The 14,070-nt window shown below is 39.2% G+C and overlaps 2 pseudogenes; both read left to right on the top strand.

Annotated features, from left to right (window-relative positions):
• Nucleotides 1-12,470: 12,470 nt before the first annotated feature.
• LOC149168838 (chitinase-like protein 1 pseudogene) lies at nucleotides 12,471-13,100 on the top strand (annotated as a pseudogene).
• A 212-nt stretch (nucleotides 13,101-13,312) lies between these two features.
• Nucleotides 13,313-13,852, top strand: LOC149168837 (ATP-dependent (S)-NAD(P)H-hydrate dehydratase pseudogene; annotated as a pseudogene).
• The last annotated feature ends 218 nt before the right edge of the window (nucleotides 13,853-14,070 follow it).

Here is a 14,070-nt window from a genome sequence, read left to right as displayed (position 1 = left end):
AATGAAACATAGTTGTACATGTGCAGAACATGAGTCCTCATCAAATTCTCAGGATGAGTACACCAGGAGAAGATTTTTCAAGTAAGAAACCAGATGTGGCATACTTCAGGATATTTGGTTCATCATTTTATTTTCATTTTACCAAGGATGCAATCTTATACATTATTTTGTCACACTCTCCATCTCGTATCCTCAAGTGTTGAAATTTGTCTCGCAAATGAGACAAATGTCACAAAATGAAAAAATTTGTCATTGTATTGACCATGAAACATGTTTAGAAGCATCCCTAAAGAAAAGAAGAAGATTTTCCTTGAAATTTCGAAGAACTTGTCAAAAACCTTTTTTTTCAAGAATAATGTGTTTTTCATAACTAGTGATATCCTAGCGCTACTAGCACGACTTTTATCAGGAAAATTTGCGTTGGTCCTCTTCAAGCAGTTTTTCCTAAAATGGAGGAGGATCTTCTCTTGCTATAAGTCTCGAGAACGGCGAGCTAGTTACAGGTGAATGAATATTGAAATGACACCTCCCATTCCTGATCCTTGATCCTACTTTCATGGATATTTCCCTTGAGATCTGGAACTTCTTCGTCCTTTCATGGATCCTCAACTCCCTCTCCTTCCTATAAATGAGATCCCTACTACCCACTAACGGTTGGCTAATGATTGGTTGCCTTCCTAGTGTTTAACTATGCCCAATTCCTGCCCATTTTTTTAAGGAGAAAGGAGTGCTTGAAGGTTAAGGCTAGGACTTGGAAACTCACCTAAAGGAGGATTCCAACATCAAGGCTTAAGTGGTTGTAATACTCCCTATACCATCTATTAATAATAAATTATGTGTTTGTTTTCCATAAATGTGTCAGTTATTTCTCATTTAGTGTAATACTCCTTGATGTGTTACATGGTTTATATTGGAATGAATTTTGTTATGTATGTTTTTTTTGTCTCCACGTGATCTTCCTTGCAGGTATTCATCCATAACGGTGAAGAGGAGATTGAACTTGGAAACGAAAGAATCAAGGGCGACACCAACGAATGTTAGCATCAAAGTGAGGTAGGTCACCTATCCTCCTTTTTATTTTCTAGTATAAAATAGGAAATTTTTCATATATTTATATTCTTTTGTTGCTAGATCCTCCCATAGGACTAGAGGGGTCATTTATGTCCACAAAAAGGATTGTCTACACAACAAAATTGCAACTCCACTAAGGATAGAACCTAGAATCTCTGGTTTCGGCGATGTCAGCCTCGGAAGTTCTTCAAACATGTCCATCACAATAGAATGATTTGCTATCCTCCATGGGAGGAATTGATCCCACGGATTCCAAATTGATCACTTTTGATCTTGAAAATCATATCCCTCACCTACCACCTCAACTTGCTTTTCTCATACAAGTTGTCATTATGGGTAAAACTATTCACTGAACTATTGTTGATGAAGGGGCCTATACATGCATTATGTCCATATCATGTGGGAAATCCCTTATCTCCCCTCCTCTCAATGAGTCCCCGAATACATTGGAGGCTTCTGATGGTAGAAGTTTTCGACCGTATGGTATTCTCAACTCTTTACCCATTCAGTTAGAAGGAAAAACTATCAATATGGAAGTAGAGGTTGTTGACACAAATCTCAATTATAACCTTCTACTTGGTCATAGTTGGACTCACGCAATGCTTTGTGTGGTTTCTACTCTTTTCCGTGTACTTCGCTTCCCCACCAAGGGCAAATTATCACAGTGGACCAATTGGATTTATTTTCCTCTAACTCTTCAACTATTAATGTACCTTATGTTGGGAAAACCATCATTCCTTATGAAAATTTCAGAGTGGGTATTTTCAAAGACTCTTCCTTAATGGGAACTTTTTCCCTTCCTCCTCCCTCTAATGTTGCCTTCGTTAATATGATATCATCTATTAATGACCCTTGGATCATCCCTATCCCTGATCAGGTTGATAATAATTTTGGTGACACCATGCTACTCAGCCCGATCAAACAAGCCTACCAAGTTTTCCTTTTGGCTTCCGTGGCTACATTTGAAACCAATGATCGGTTGAGTATGGTCCTAGACTTTTATTCGAAAACTCCTTGGCTTGGTTCTTCGAATTCTGAAGATCCTTTGAATGAGAATTTCCTTACTGACTAAAGCATCATGAAGTCATGTCTCTTGGAGAAATGCCTTGGAATGATATTTGTCATCGTTCTTCTTTTCTTCCTAGCCTTGGTGTGATTCCTGCCTGTCTAGATACTTTAGTTTCCCCTAAAATGACTGCTCCCTTTCCGACACCCATCTTAGTTCACGTGGTGTTGTCTGATAGAAATTTGGGAAGCATCCCGGCAACCATGCCCATCGACGTCTCTGTGAAACGAGGGATAGTTGAAAACATTCATATAGGGGCCTCTTGTTCCTGATGAAATTAATATATATATGAACCTATTCAAATAATTTCATGATGTCTTCACCCGGACCTACGAAGAAATTCCTGGCATCAATCCAAGCATTATGGTGCATGAGATCCCAACCTACCTGGATGTGAAACTTGTTCGACAACATCTTCGTCCAGTGCACCCAAGGAAGGCAACTTCCATTAAAGGTGAAGTTGAAAAACTTCTCAAAGTTGGCTTTATTTACCCCATACCATTGACAGATTGGGTTTCCAATATCATTCCAGTGACTAAAAAGTAGGGAACCATACATGTCTGTGTTGATTATAGAGATATTAATCAAGCTTGTCCTAAGGATAATTACCCTACTCCCTTTATCGACCATATTATTGACGAATGTGTTGGGAGTGAAATATTTTCCTTTATGGATGGATTTTCTAGATATAACCAGATTACTATCCTTCATGTTTATCAACATAATACTTCCTTTATCTCTCCTTGGGGAAATTTTGACTATAAAAAACTTCCTTTTCGCCTTAAAAATGTTGGTTCAATCTTCCAAAGGGCCATGTCTTATGCTTTCCATGATATCAAAAATATCATTTAGCCGTATCTTGATTATTTACCCACACACTCGTCTAAATGTTAAGACCATCCAGCTCAACTCCGGGTGATTTTTCTTCATTGTCGACACTATAATATCTAGTTAAATCCTCATAAATTATGTCTTTTTCATCGAATTTGGTCATCTCTTAGGATTCTTAGTGTCTAAATAATGCATCTGAATTGATCCTCTTAAGGTAGATGCTATTGTTAATCTACCCCCTCCATCTACCTTACAACAACTTCAGAGTTGGCAAGGGAAGACAAACTTTCTTCATCGCTTCATTCCAAACTATTTTGAGCTTGATAAGGGTTTTACTCACCATTTGAAGAAATGGGTCCCATTCATTTGGGATGACATTTCCCAGAAATCCTTTTATTCTTTAAATACCACACTCATTAGTAAACCTTTGTTGCATCCTCCTAATTACCATCGTGATTATTTCCTATACTTGGCCGATGTTGACAGTACCATTGCTATGGTTCTGGTTCAAGATGATGACAAAGGAAATGAACATGTGATATACTACCCAAGCCGTAATCTCTTTGATGTTGCGATTCGATATTCCCATGTAGAGAAGCTAGCATTGGCAGCAATTCATGTTGTCCAACATTTTCGCCACTACATCCTCTTATGCAAAACTATAGTGATATATGATTTTAACCCCATGACTTATATTTTGTCTCATCAGTTTCTTGGGGGAAAATAATCCAAATGGATTGTCATCCTGCAGGAGTTCGACTTAGAGTTCACTAAAGCTAAGTCAAAGAAATCACTAGTTTTTGTTGAATTGATATGTGATCTTCCCTCTGCAGATACAACGATTGTATCTGATGAGCTAATTCCTGGTGAATCTCTCTTCCTTATTATCACCCACAATCCATGGTATGGATATATCATCATATATATCTAAACTCACACCTTTAGACTAGATTTATCTCGCTCTGAATGATTTCGAATCCAGTACCAATCCCAACCCTATCGCATTATTGGGGATACCTTATACCGCCTTGGTGTGGATTCAGTCCTTCGATGGTGTTTGATACATGAGGAAGCTGAGAAAGCTTAAATGATTGCCACTCTATAGCTTGTGGCAGTCATATGTCAGGATACACAAAAAATCAAAATATCCTTCGCGTCAGCTATTTTTGGCCTTCCACCTTCAAATATTGCATTCTTCCAATACAGAAATGTCACGCTTGCCAAATCTATACCGGAAATAGTGCACCCCACCCGTTTCCTTACACCCAGTTATTACCGTTGGTCCATTTGAAAAATGGGGCATTGATTTCATGAATTGTAATCCTCGCTTGACCAGGGGACATGGGTACATCATTGTTGTTGTGTATTATTTCATAAAATGGGTCAAGATGATGCCTACATACCATTCCAATAGTAAAATTGCAGCCTTATTCCTATTTAATCATGTCATAGCTCAGTTCGGTGTTCCACAAGCCATAGTAACCGACCATGGTTCCCATTTCCGTAATTACACGATGACAAAACTCACTGCTCAGTTGGGCTTATGCCATGATGGCTCAACTCCATATTACCCACAGGCCAATGGTCAAGTTGAAGTTGTCAACAATTTTTTTTTTCACTATGCTTCAACAACTATTGTGATGCATAAAAAGAGTTGGCATCTTATGCTTTTTCGAGCCCTTGCAGTCATCAAACTATTGTCAGAGGCTATTGCTCTTTGTATTTAGAGCGTAAGTTGTTAAACTTGATTCACAACTCATTGTATTACAATTAAATAGGCATTATTCTGTAAAAAACCCTAACATTTTAAGAATGTATTTGCGTGTTCATCTCTTGGAAAGAAATTTTGATTACATAACATATCAACACATTCCAAGACATCTAAATACAATGGCAGATGTATTAGATAACCATGTTTTGGATCGACATTTGCAACATATGTAAAAAGAAAACCATGATATAATAAGAACATTAGGTACATAAGGTAAAACATGTATATATAGATTCCCATATAGAGTTTTCAAAATGTTTTTTACATCAAAAATCAAAATTTGTGTTCTGAGACACATGGCTTCTTGAGCCCACATAAGCACAGAAAACTAAGACTAGAGACATGTCTATCTGCTAGCATGATGCTCTTGATAACATGATATAGCCCTAACAACTCGGCTCAACAGTCGACATAGTCTAGTTGATACCCCTGTGGTATGCCTTTGATACTGAAGTGGAACCTCATCAATAGTAGCATAATCTAGAATGCCTCTAGTCAAGGCCTCCAAATTGTGCTCCACCTCCACCATAAGATCGACTCCTTTGAAATATGGTGCATCCTCGAGCTGTCGTTCCACCGTCCTCATTATCGGAGAAACCCCTGGAGGTCTCTCTGATCCCACATCTGAAAAATATCACTAGTCTCGATCTTTGTTTGCATAATTAAAAAACATTAAAATAAATGTAAAACTTAAAAAAAAAACAGTTCTTTACCTGAGTCATTCCACTGTGCTCCAGGTGGCAGTGGGAGATCAGGATCTCCTTAGAAATTTGTCCCAGCATAGGCCCAATCATCTACCATGATGAGCTGTTGACGTAGCCATACAAAGAATGCAGGTGGAAAGGACATTTGTTTCCCACCTCCATGATGAGGCATCAACTCTCCCCACTATAGTAAACATGGATCCCTGGGTCCAGGAGTTTCTACCTCCATCCGCTGATATCTAAATAGTGGAACACGCTCTAGAAAGAATGTCACTAAAATTGATCTGTAGCCAAATTGTTTGAGTTTACCTGTCTTGCACCTAGTGAGTTGGTCTTTCATATTGACCAGTAATCCTTCACACTTGTTGAACAAGGTTGGATTGAGGCAATCCATTGCATACTGAAAGTCAGATTTTCTTGGCTCATACAGGGCTTGGGCCCTGGCTACTCGAGCTATATCACATATAATTGTTCTTAATGGAATATTTGTGATGGTTTTTATGTTTATCTTCCCGCTTTTTGTCTTGCGGGAACCATGGAAATGTCTAGCTATTAGCTGCATGTCAGTGCTTTCTCCTCAAGGACGAGAACTTAAAAATTGTACTAATTGTCCTCTCTTGGACAAACTAGTGATAAAGTATGTGTCGGCAACTTCTATTTCAAGATCTTGGTTCCCTATAATAAACATTTGACAGTCTACATCCCACCATCCTACCAAGTATTGCGATAACTCCACTTGGGCTTTGATCCCAGGGGTACGGAAAAACTTAAGCAATCCACATGCATGGAGAGCCCTTATGCAATTAGGATCATGTGATGCATGGTGTTCTTATGCTTCATGGCCTGTTTCTTTCCACTCAATAGCCTTTTTTCCAAGAAATAACCTGTAAAACATCATTGAACAAAGTTTTAATTAGATTCCATGGAGGAAAATCTACAAAACAAATAGTAATTTTAGAGATCTATTGAATATTTTTACTTCGTGGCATCAATGCATATTTCCCCAAATTTTTTTGTTCTTCCAGCGCGACAGCACTGTTAAGATCAAGGAGGGCAGTGTGATCCTGATGGGTAAAATCCATGTTGGCCACCTTCTACTCAATGTTTATTCAAACACTCCTAGCTACCTATTCTATGGGTTAAATTACTATTAAATTATAGAGGAAGGACAAATCTCTTACTTATGATAGATGGCTCACTGAATAGTGCCTTGGATCGATCACACTCCTTGCTTGAAGGTCGGGGGAATTTAGGGAAAAATGTGCTCTCCAATTCACAAAATGGAAAATGGTAATTTTATTTTTACTTTTGGAATTGATATAAAAATTTTAAAGTATTTTTACATATATTTGTATATTTTTCTCGAACTAGGTAATGTTTGTTCACATGTGCAACAATAGGTTATTACTAATTGGCAATGGTAATTGATTTTGGATGAACTATCGAGTTTTATTTTATCATTTTTTCGAACTCGTAAAAAATAAACAAAAAAGGAACCCCCTTGGAGTCATCTTTCAACTCTTTTCCAACTCTAGAAATATGAAAATATTGTCGAGCACTTGTCTTTTCAAACTCGTAAAAGTAAATGAAAAGACGTCTACTCAGTATGAAGTTAACCCTTTTCTGCACTGAGATAGACTAGTTACGAAAAATGAATACCTTACTCACACATGGCTAAGAGGTTCTTCTTGAATATTGTTTTCTACCTTTTTAGACTTAAGAGACTATCTACGAAAAGGAACATCTAGATTTTTCTTTTCACCTCTTTTTCAAACTCTCTAAACATGAAAAAGATGTCGAGTCACCCCTTCGTCAAACTCGTAAAACTGAAACGATGAAGGACTTGTCACCATGATGAGACCGAGCTACTCCTTCCTAGGTTTCGTTAAAAATACTAGAATGGATTCATCCGAAGGTTGAACTTATACGACAAGCATACGATATCATCTTCAAGCTTGTGATTAAAAATAAAGAGGTACTTGCTAGAAATAGTGGGGAAAAATGGAAGGAAACATATATCTTGTATTTTGTATAAAAGGCAACATGTCACTCTTGAACATGACACTTATCTATATCTCATGTCTAGTTTGGGTTATCCTCACTTCATCACTTTCCTTATTGGGTTTGGGGAATCCATTTGACTCTCATCTGATTATATCCTATTTTCACCATGACCTCTAATCCTATTTTGTGTCAAATTTTTCCAAATTTCGGATGTTGTGTCATCGATATGTTCAAGAGAAGTCCCATATAAAAATTCAAACCACTTATACCCTATTTTACTTTTTATATATCAATCCTAAATCACTCTTGCCAACTCAGCAAATTCCTATTTTTCATGTTGATGATGCGGGAAACGTTATGGCCCTCCTTCAACGACTCACTTCTTGTCGACTCCAACTCATTATCCAAGAAGATGTTCTAAAAACTCCCTTTTAGTACTTTGGAGCTTGCATACCTCAATGGAAGGTTCTTCACATTCGACGATATGTTCACATCAATGGTCTTGGATCGAATGATTATGTGAGTGTTCGACTTCAGCTTCATTATTCACATTTGTGGATTGCGCTAGTGTACCTTGAGAGCCATTGTCATCATTGGTGGTTTCTCTTGTACCTGTTAACGGTTTACAGCATTTACCACTAATCAGGTGGTTTCTACCATGTTTGACTCCGACACATTTATTCACATGGTTAGATCCATACGTTGGTTGCATCGGGATAGAGATGAAGACCCTGGGTTTCATCTAATAAATCCAGGTTGCGTGGAGTTATTAAGTGTTCACAATTGTACACATGATCCATTCTATTCGGATGGTTGCGTCCATGTCCTGGATCCATAAACATAATCCTTTCTATTTGAATGATTGTGTCCATGCCATGGATTCATGTGTTGTTAGATGCCTGCTCACAGATGTATTATTAGGCATACTTACATAAGAGATGTCAAATATATTATATTATGTTTGACTTGTAGGTGTCTTGATAATGTTTCTCTAAGTCCTTGACTTGGCTTGTAAAGCAATTCAACCATCACTTCATGTTCTTCCTTCATGCTTTAGGGGGCATCTGTTATACATTATTTTGTGACATTCCCTGTCTCGTATCCTGAAGTATTGAAATTTGTGTTTTTAATGCCACAAATGTCGCAAAATGATGAAATTTGTCAGTGTATTCACCATGAATCATGTTCAGAAGCATCCCTAAAGAAAGGAAGAAGACTTTCCTTGAAAGAATTCTGAAGAACTGGTTAAAAACCTTATTTTTTGAGACCAGCCCGTTTTGCATAACTAGTGACCCATGTTGATCACTTGTTGCATTATACTCTCCTAGCATTTCTAGCGCAAATTTTATCAGGAAAATTCATGTTGGTCCTCTTCAGGCAGTTTTTCCCAAAATGGAGGAGAAGCTTCTCTTACTATAAGTCTCAAGAACGACGAGTTGGTTACAGGTGAATGAATATTTGAATGAGATCTCCCATTCCTGGTCCTTGATCCTACTTTCATGGATCTTTCCCTTCAGATCTAGAACTTCTCCCTCCTTTCATGGATCCTCAACTCCCTCTCCTTCCCTATAAATGAGATCCTTACTATCCACTAATGGTTGGATAATGATTGGTTTCCTTCCTAGTGTTGAGCTATGCCCAATTTCTCTCCATTTTGCTAAGGAGAATGGAGTGCATGAAGGTTAAGGCTAGGACTTGGAAACTCACCTAAAGGAGGATTCCAACATCAAGGCTTAGGTGGTTGTAATACTCCCTTTACCATCTATTAATAATACATTATGTGTTTTCTTTCCATAAATGTGTCAATCATTTCTCATTTAGTGTAATACTCCTTGATCTGTTACATGGTTTATATTGGAATAAATTTTGATATGTATGTGTTTGTTGTCTCTGCGTGATTCTCATTTTAGGTATTCATCCATATCGATGAGAGGAGATTGAGCTTGGAAACAAAAGAATTAAGGATGACACCAACGGATGTTAGTGTTAAACTCACATGGACAGCAAGACAGATATGAAAGATAAATCAGTGAATTCATTTTTTTATTAACAGGAGATGTACATTTATAATACAATGTTGTGACTCTTGGGTTTCAGATCCCAAGGTCTCTTGGACTGCTTAGTCTTTTCGGCTTCCACACTAACCCTTTAGGATTAGGTGTCCAACATTCCCCCCCTTAATCCGAAGGGTTATGTATGAGTCCAAGAAGAGAGCTGTAATACAAAATGTGCAAAAAATGCATGGCAGCACTAGGCTGAATGTGCTCTATGAAATGTTGGTATAAAGGGCAGTGGTTTAAGGATGACCACCAACACTGGAACACTTAGTGCAGTTCCCGGAACTCTTCCAAAACTGGCAAGAAGCTGGAGCCTTCTGCTAGAGGAAGTGTTCTTAATCTGTGATGGTTTAAGGATGACCAACAACTCTGGAATGCTTAATGCAATTCCTGGAACTCTTCCAAAACTGGCAAGAAGCTGGAGTCTTCTGCTAGAGGAAGTGTTCTCAATCTGTGATGGTTTAAGGATGAACAAAAACTCTGTAATTCCTGGAACTCTTCCGAAACTGGCAAGAAGCTGAATTCTTCTGCTAGAGGAAGTCCCAGATTGCCAACTGAAGGCATGTTCAGGGGCATCTTTGTCGCTGGCTACAACTCTGAAACTGGTGTGGCAGGTTGTGGCTCAGGCTCGCTTGATGTGACTTTGAAGCTTGTAGATGACCATCATTTCCCCCCCTATCAGGTACAAGGTGAGAAGATGGAGAAAACTCAACTGCAAGACTGTTCAATACTCTAGAACAAGTTCTAACATGCGTTTGGAATATCTTCTTGGTTGTTGATGCCCATTGCGAAGAAGCGATCCATCCAAGATGAATCTTTGTTCTTGCAGGGTGTTTGTTTCTGAAGCATCTGTTTGAAGAATGGCTGGTTTTATGACAATGCTTACATGGATGAAGATCAAAACAATGATCTTTCAGATGGCCAACTCGGTCACAGTGTTGGCATTTCACGATCTGTTGTTGTTGTTGTTGCGGAAGAGGGGCAGATTCTGGAACAGCTGAAGCTGAACTGTCATGAGAAGCAGGTGAATTGTCATCAATGAATCCAGCACTCTGAAACTGAATGGGCTTGGCATAGTCTGGAATATGAAAGGACAAGTCCTTGTCATATCCAAGACCAGTTCTGTGCTTGTTGTGGACAAGCTGTTCCCAAGGTCTGATGATGGGCTTGGGAAGTGCAGACTGAACTTCTGCATCTGCATGTACAACTGCTGCTTTATCTGAATGAACTGTAACATTATTGACTTGCTGTTTATGGGAGTCTGTCTCATTTTTCTGAACAGAAACAGGTTCAGAATGATGACTCCACTGCTGTAATTCTTCCTGTTGCAGTTGTGATTCAAGCTGCAAAAACTCTATCTTTTCTTGTGCATATTGCAGACATGTTTGAATGTCTGAGAGAGAGGATTTGCTAATTTTGACTGTGCTGTTAGCAGTGGACATGATTAGAGTTCTCAATAACTCTAATATTCTTTCAAGCTTAGCCATTTTTCTAGACCTTAAAAATCCTCCAAATCCCACAGAAAAATGTAAGTTGCTAAATATCTTCAAGTTGCACAAGAGAGCCCTATAGCTTAAAGGGAAAAATCAACCAGAGATATCTTGAAACTGTCAAAATTATACAAATATCACCAGACTTTCAGAGATTCTGTTCTTTAAATTCTGTAGAAATTTCACAGCAAGAATGAGAGGCTCAAAGTCCTTCCAACACAGATACAATAGATATGTTTCACCCTTAAAATGCTCAGGTATACCAAGATACGCTTTGTATGGATGCACAACCAAATGACTTCTTCCTTCTTTGAAATTCGAACTTCAACTACAGGAATGGATTACATATACCTCTGATATATCAACTCTAATAATAACAGAGATCTGAAGTAGAATATACCAGCAAATGTTAGGAAAAACAGTGGTTGTAGATAAGTGTTATAACATCAAAGAAGCTCCATCATTACAGAGAAAACACCATAGTGATAATATATGCAACGTATTCAGCTCCAAGACAGAGAAATAAATATGGAGTGTCTTCAATATATTCACAGCCACACATCCAATGAGATGAGGAAGTTTGAGACCCTCTATAGTAGAGGTACATCACCAAACATCACTTCCAATAGTCTATACTCATTAAGATTTCAAGCACAGGTACAGTGATATGCTGCTCAACTGAAACAACCACAGAAAATACAAGTTTGTAGCCTTGGGGCTAGATCATTCTTTATGCCACGAAGAAATAAGTACGCTGCCCAGGAAATGGAAGAATAGATTCCCTCTTCAGCACAGTCCTTGTATCATCATCAAACTCTGAAAATACTCTGCAACCAATATGAATCAAATAACTAACCACTGGAAAATAAATCTCAAAGAAAGCTTTAAAACAGATGCCTCCGGGAGCTCAGTCCTCGCTTCTAGAAGTCTAAAAAAACACGCGATACTTCCTGGTGGGTAACCAGAGGATGCCCAGTGGTCAAAATTGTATAGAAAAACAGACTTTCAGGGTGGCGGTGGGTGACGGGTGGAATAGGATATTGGATTGGATTGCAAAGTGAAAAGCTGATTAAGAAGTAGTCTGCTCAGCGTTGGCATTGTCAATCTCTAATCTCAAAAATCTACACTCTCCACGATGCTTCGTCTTCTACTTCTCGTTGGTTTTCTCCACCACGCCGCTCAACTCTTGACTCGGTTTGGTTGAGTATACCACGTGTGAGGAGGCGTGTCTGCATTACTTGTAGGAAACCATCTTCTAATTCAATTGGGTCCCTCCTAAACGCATCTCTCTATCCATCCAAATGAACGGATTCTCGATGTATATATATATATATATATATATATATATATATATATATATATATATATATATATATATATATATATATATATATATATTATATGCTATGCCCAAAGTCCACACTCTCTACAGTCCCTTTACTGTGTGCTCAAATGCATCGGATTGCGTCATTCTCCCACCGCAATGCTCCCATGGCGCACGCTCAAGGGTTCTGGGACTACCATTCCTTTATCACCGCGGCGGCCCACTACGAACCCAAAGGATTCGGAACCACGGGCGGAGATATCGTGCAGAAGAGGGAGCTCGCTGCTTTCTTCGCCCACATTGCCACTGAAACTTCGTGTGAATCGTTGATGGCCCAGGCTGCCAGTACCGCACCCAGCGATTCGCCCACCAAGTGGGGATTATGCTACAAAGAGGAACTCAGCCCAGACAACACTTATTGTGAATCAAGCCTAGTCTACCCTTGTGCTCCTGGAGTCAGCTACCATGGACGGGGAGCTTTGCCAGTATATTGGAACTACAATTATGGACAATTAGGGCAGGCACTAAAAGTGGATTTATTGCACCATGCCGAATATTTGTCAGATAATGCAACATTGGCATTCACAGCAGCCATCTGGAGATGGATGACTCCAATGAAAGTCAAGCAGCCTTCGGCTCATCAAGTGATGGTGGGGAAGTGGGTTCCTCGACTTTCTGACCACATGGACGTCGGTCGAGAAAATGCTGGTGACAATGTCAACTGCTCAGAGCAAAAAGTTCTGAATCCTTCCTCCTTTGCATCCACTTACGGGCATAAATAAAACGACCCTTCTTGCGATAAACGTTTTGGTCGAGAAAGGGACGGACGGAACTTGACGAACAATCGATTCGGTTAGCTGGTTCGGATCTGAAACAACACCAACTTGCTTCTTCAACTATTCTGCATTGTGTACTCTATTCGAGCACTTTACCTGGAAGGCAACGACTAATAATTAGGTACGTTCAACAAACGCCCGTGAGTATTCAGGGAAAAGCATCTGACTCGAAATCTCTCATGGAGAACCTTTCACAGGCTGATGCCTATCAAATAATAAACGCAGTAACTCTGCCACTTGATCCAGGTCGTCACAAGGGTCAGGCAGGAAAGATAGCTGTTATTGGTGGTTGCCGTGAGTACACCGGGGCACCGTATTTTGCAGCTATATCAGCCTTGAAGATAGGTGCAGATTTATCTCATGTTTTCTGTACACAAGATGCAGCAACAGTTATTAAGAGCTACAGCCCCGAGTTGATTGTGCATCCTGTTCTGGAAGAATCTTACAACATCAAATTTGATGAGAAAGAATCTGTTCGTAAGAAAGTGCTTGAAGATGTCAAAAAATGGATTGAACGGTTTGATTGTCTAGTTGTTGGGCTTGGACTTGGCAGGGATCCATTTCTTTTGGAGTGCATGGCAGAAATTATACAACTTGGCAGGCAAACGTTTCAGACCGACATAGGTGAAAGCATCTTAACAACGGTTTATTCGGATGAGAAAACTACAAATGCGTTAAGATATGGATGCGTTAAGTGAGAACGTTAGGTGATAGAGCGTTAGGGCAGCACAGGCGTGGCAGAGACTCAGAACAGAGGCGCAGACAATCAATGATGCGCAGATAATCAATGACACTTAGAGCAGCGCTCAGGACAGAACGACAGAGGCGTTCAAGCGTTTTAATGTCAGGATGACAGCACAAAAGAAGCGCAGGAAACATGCACTGTATACGGTTCCACTCTCAACACAATACGCCA

Source organism: Pinus tabuliformis, chromosome 4_2, assembly GCF_031772625.1.
Source record: "Pinus tabuliformis cultivar Carrire ecotype Pingquan chromosome 4_2, CPIR1, whole genome shotgun sequence".
Classification (NCBI taxonomy): Eukaryota; Viridiplantae; Streptophyta; class Pinopsida; order Pinales; family Pinaceae; genus Pinus; species Pinus tabuliformis.
This window is presented reverse-complemented; position numbering and strand designations above follow the sequence as displayed.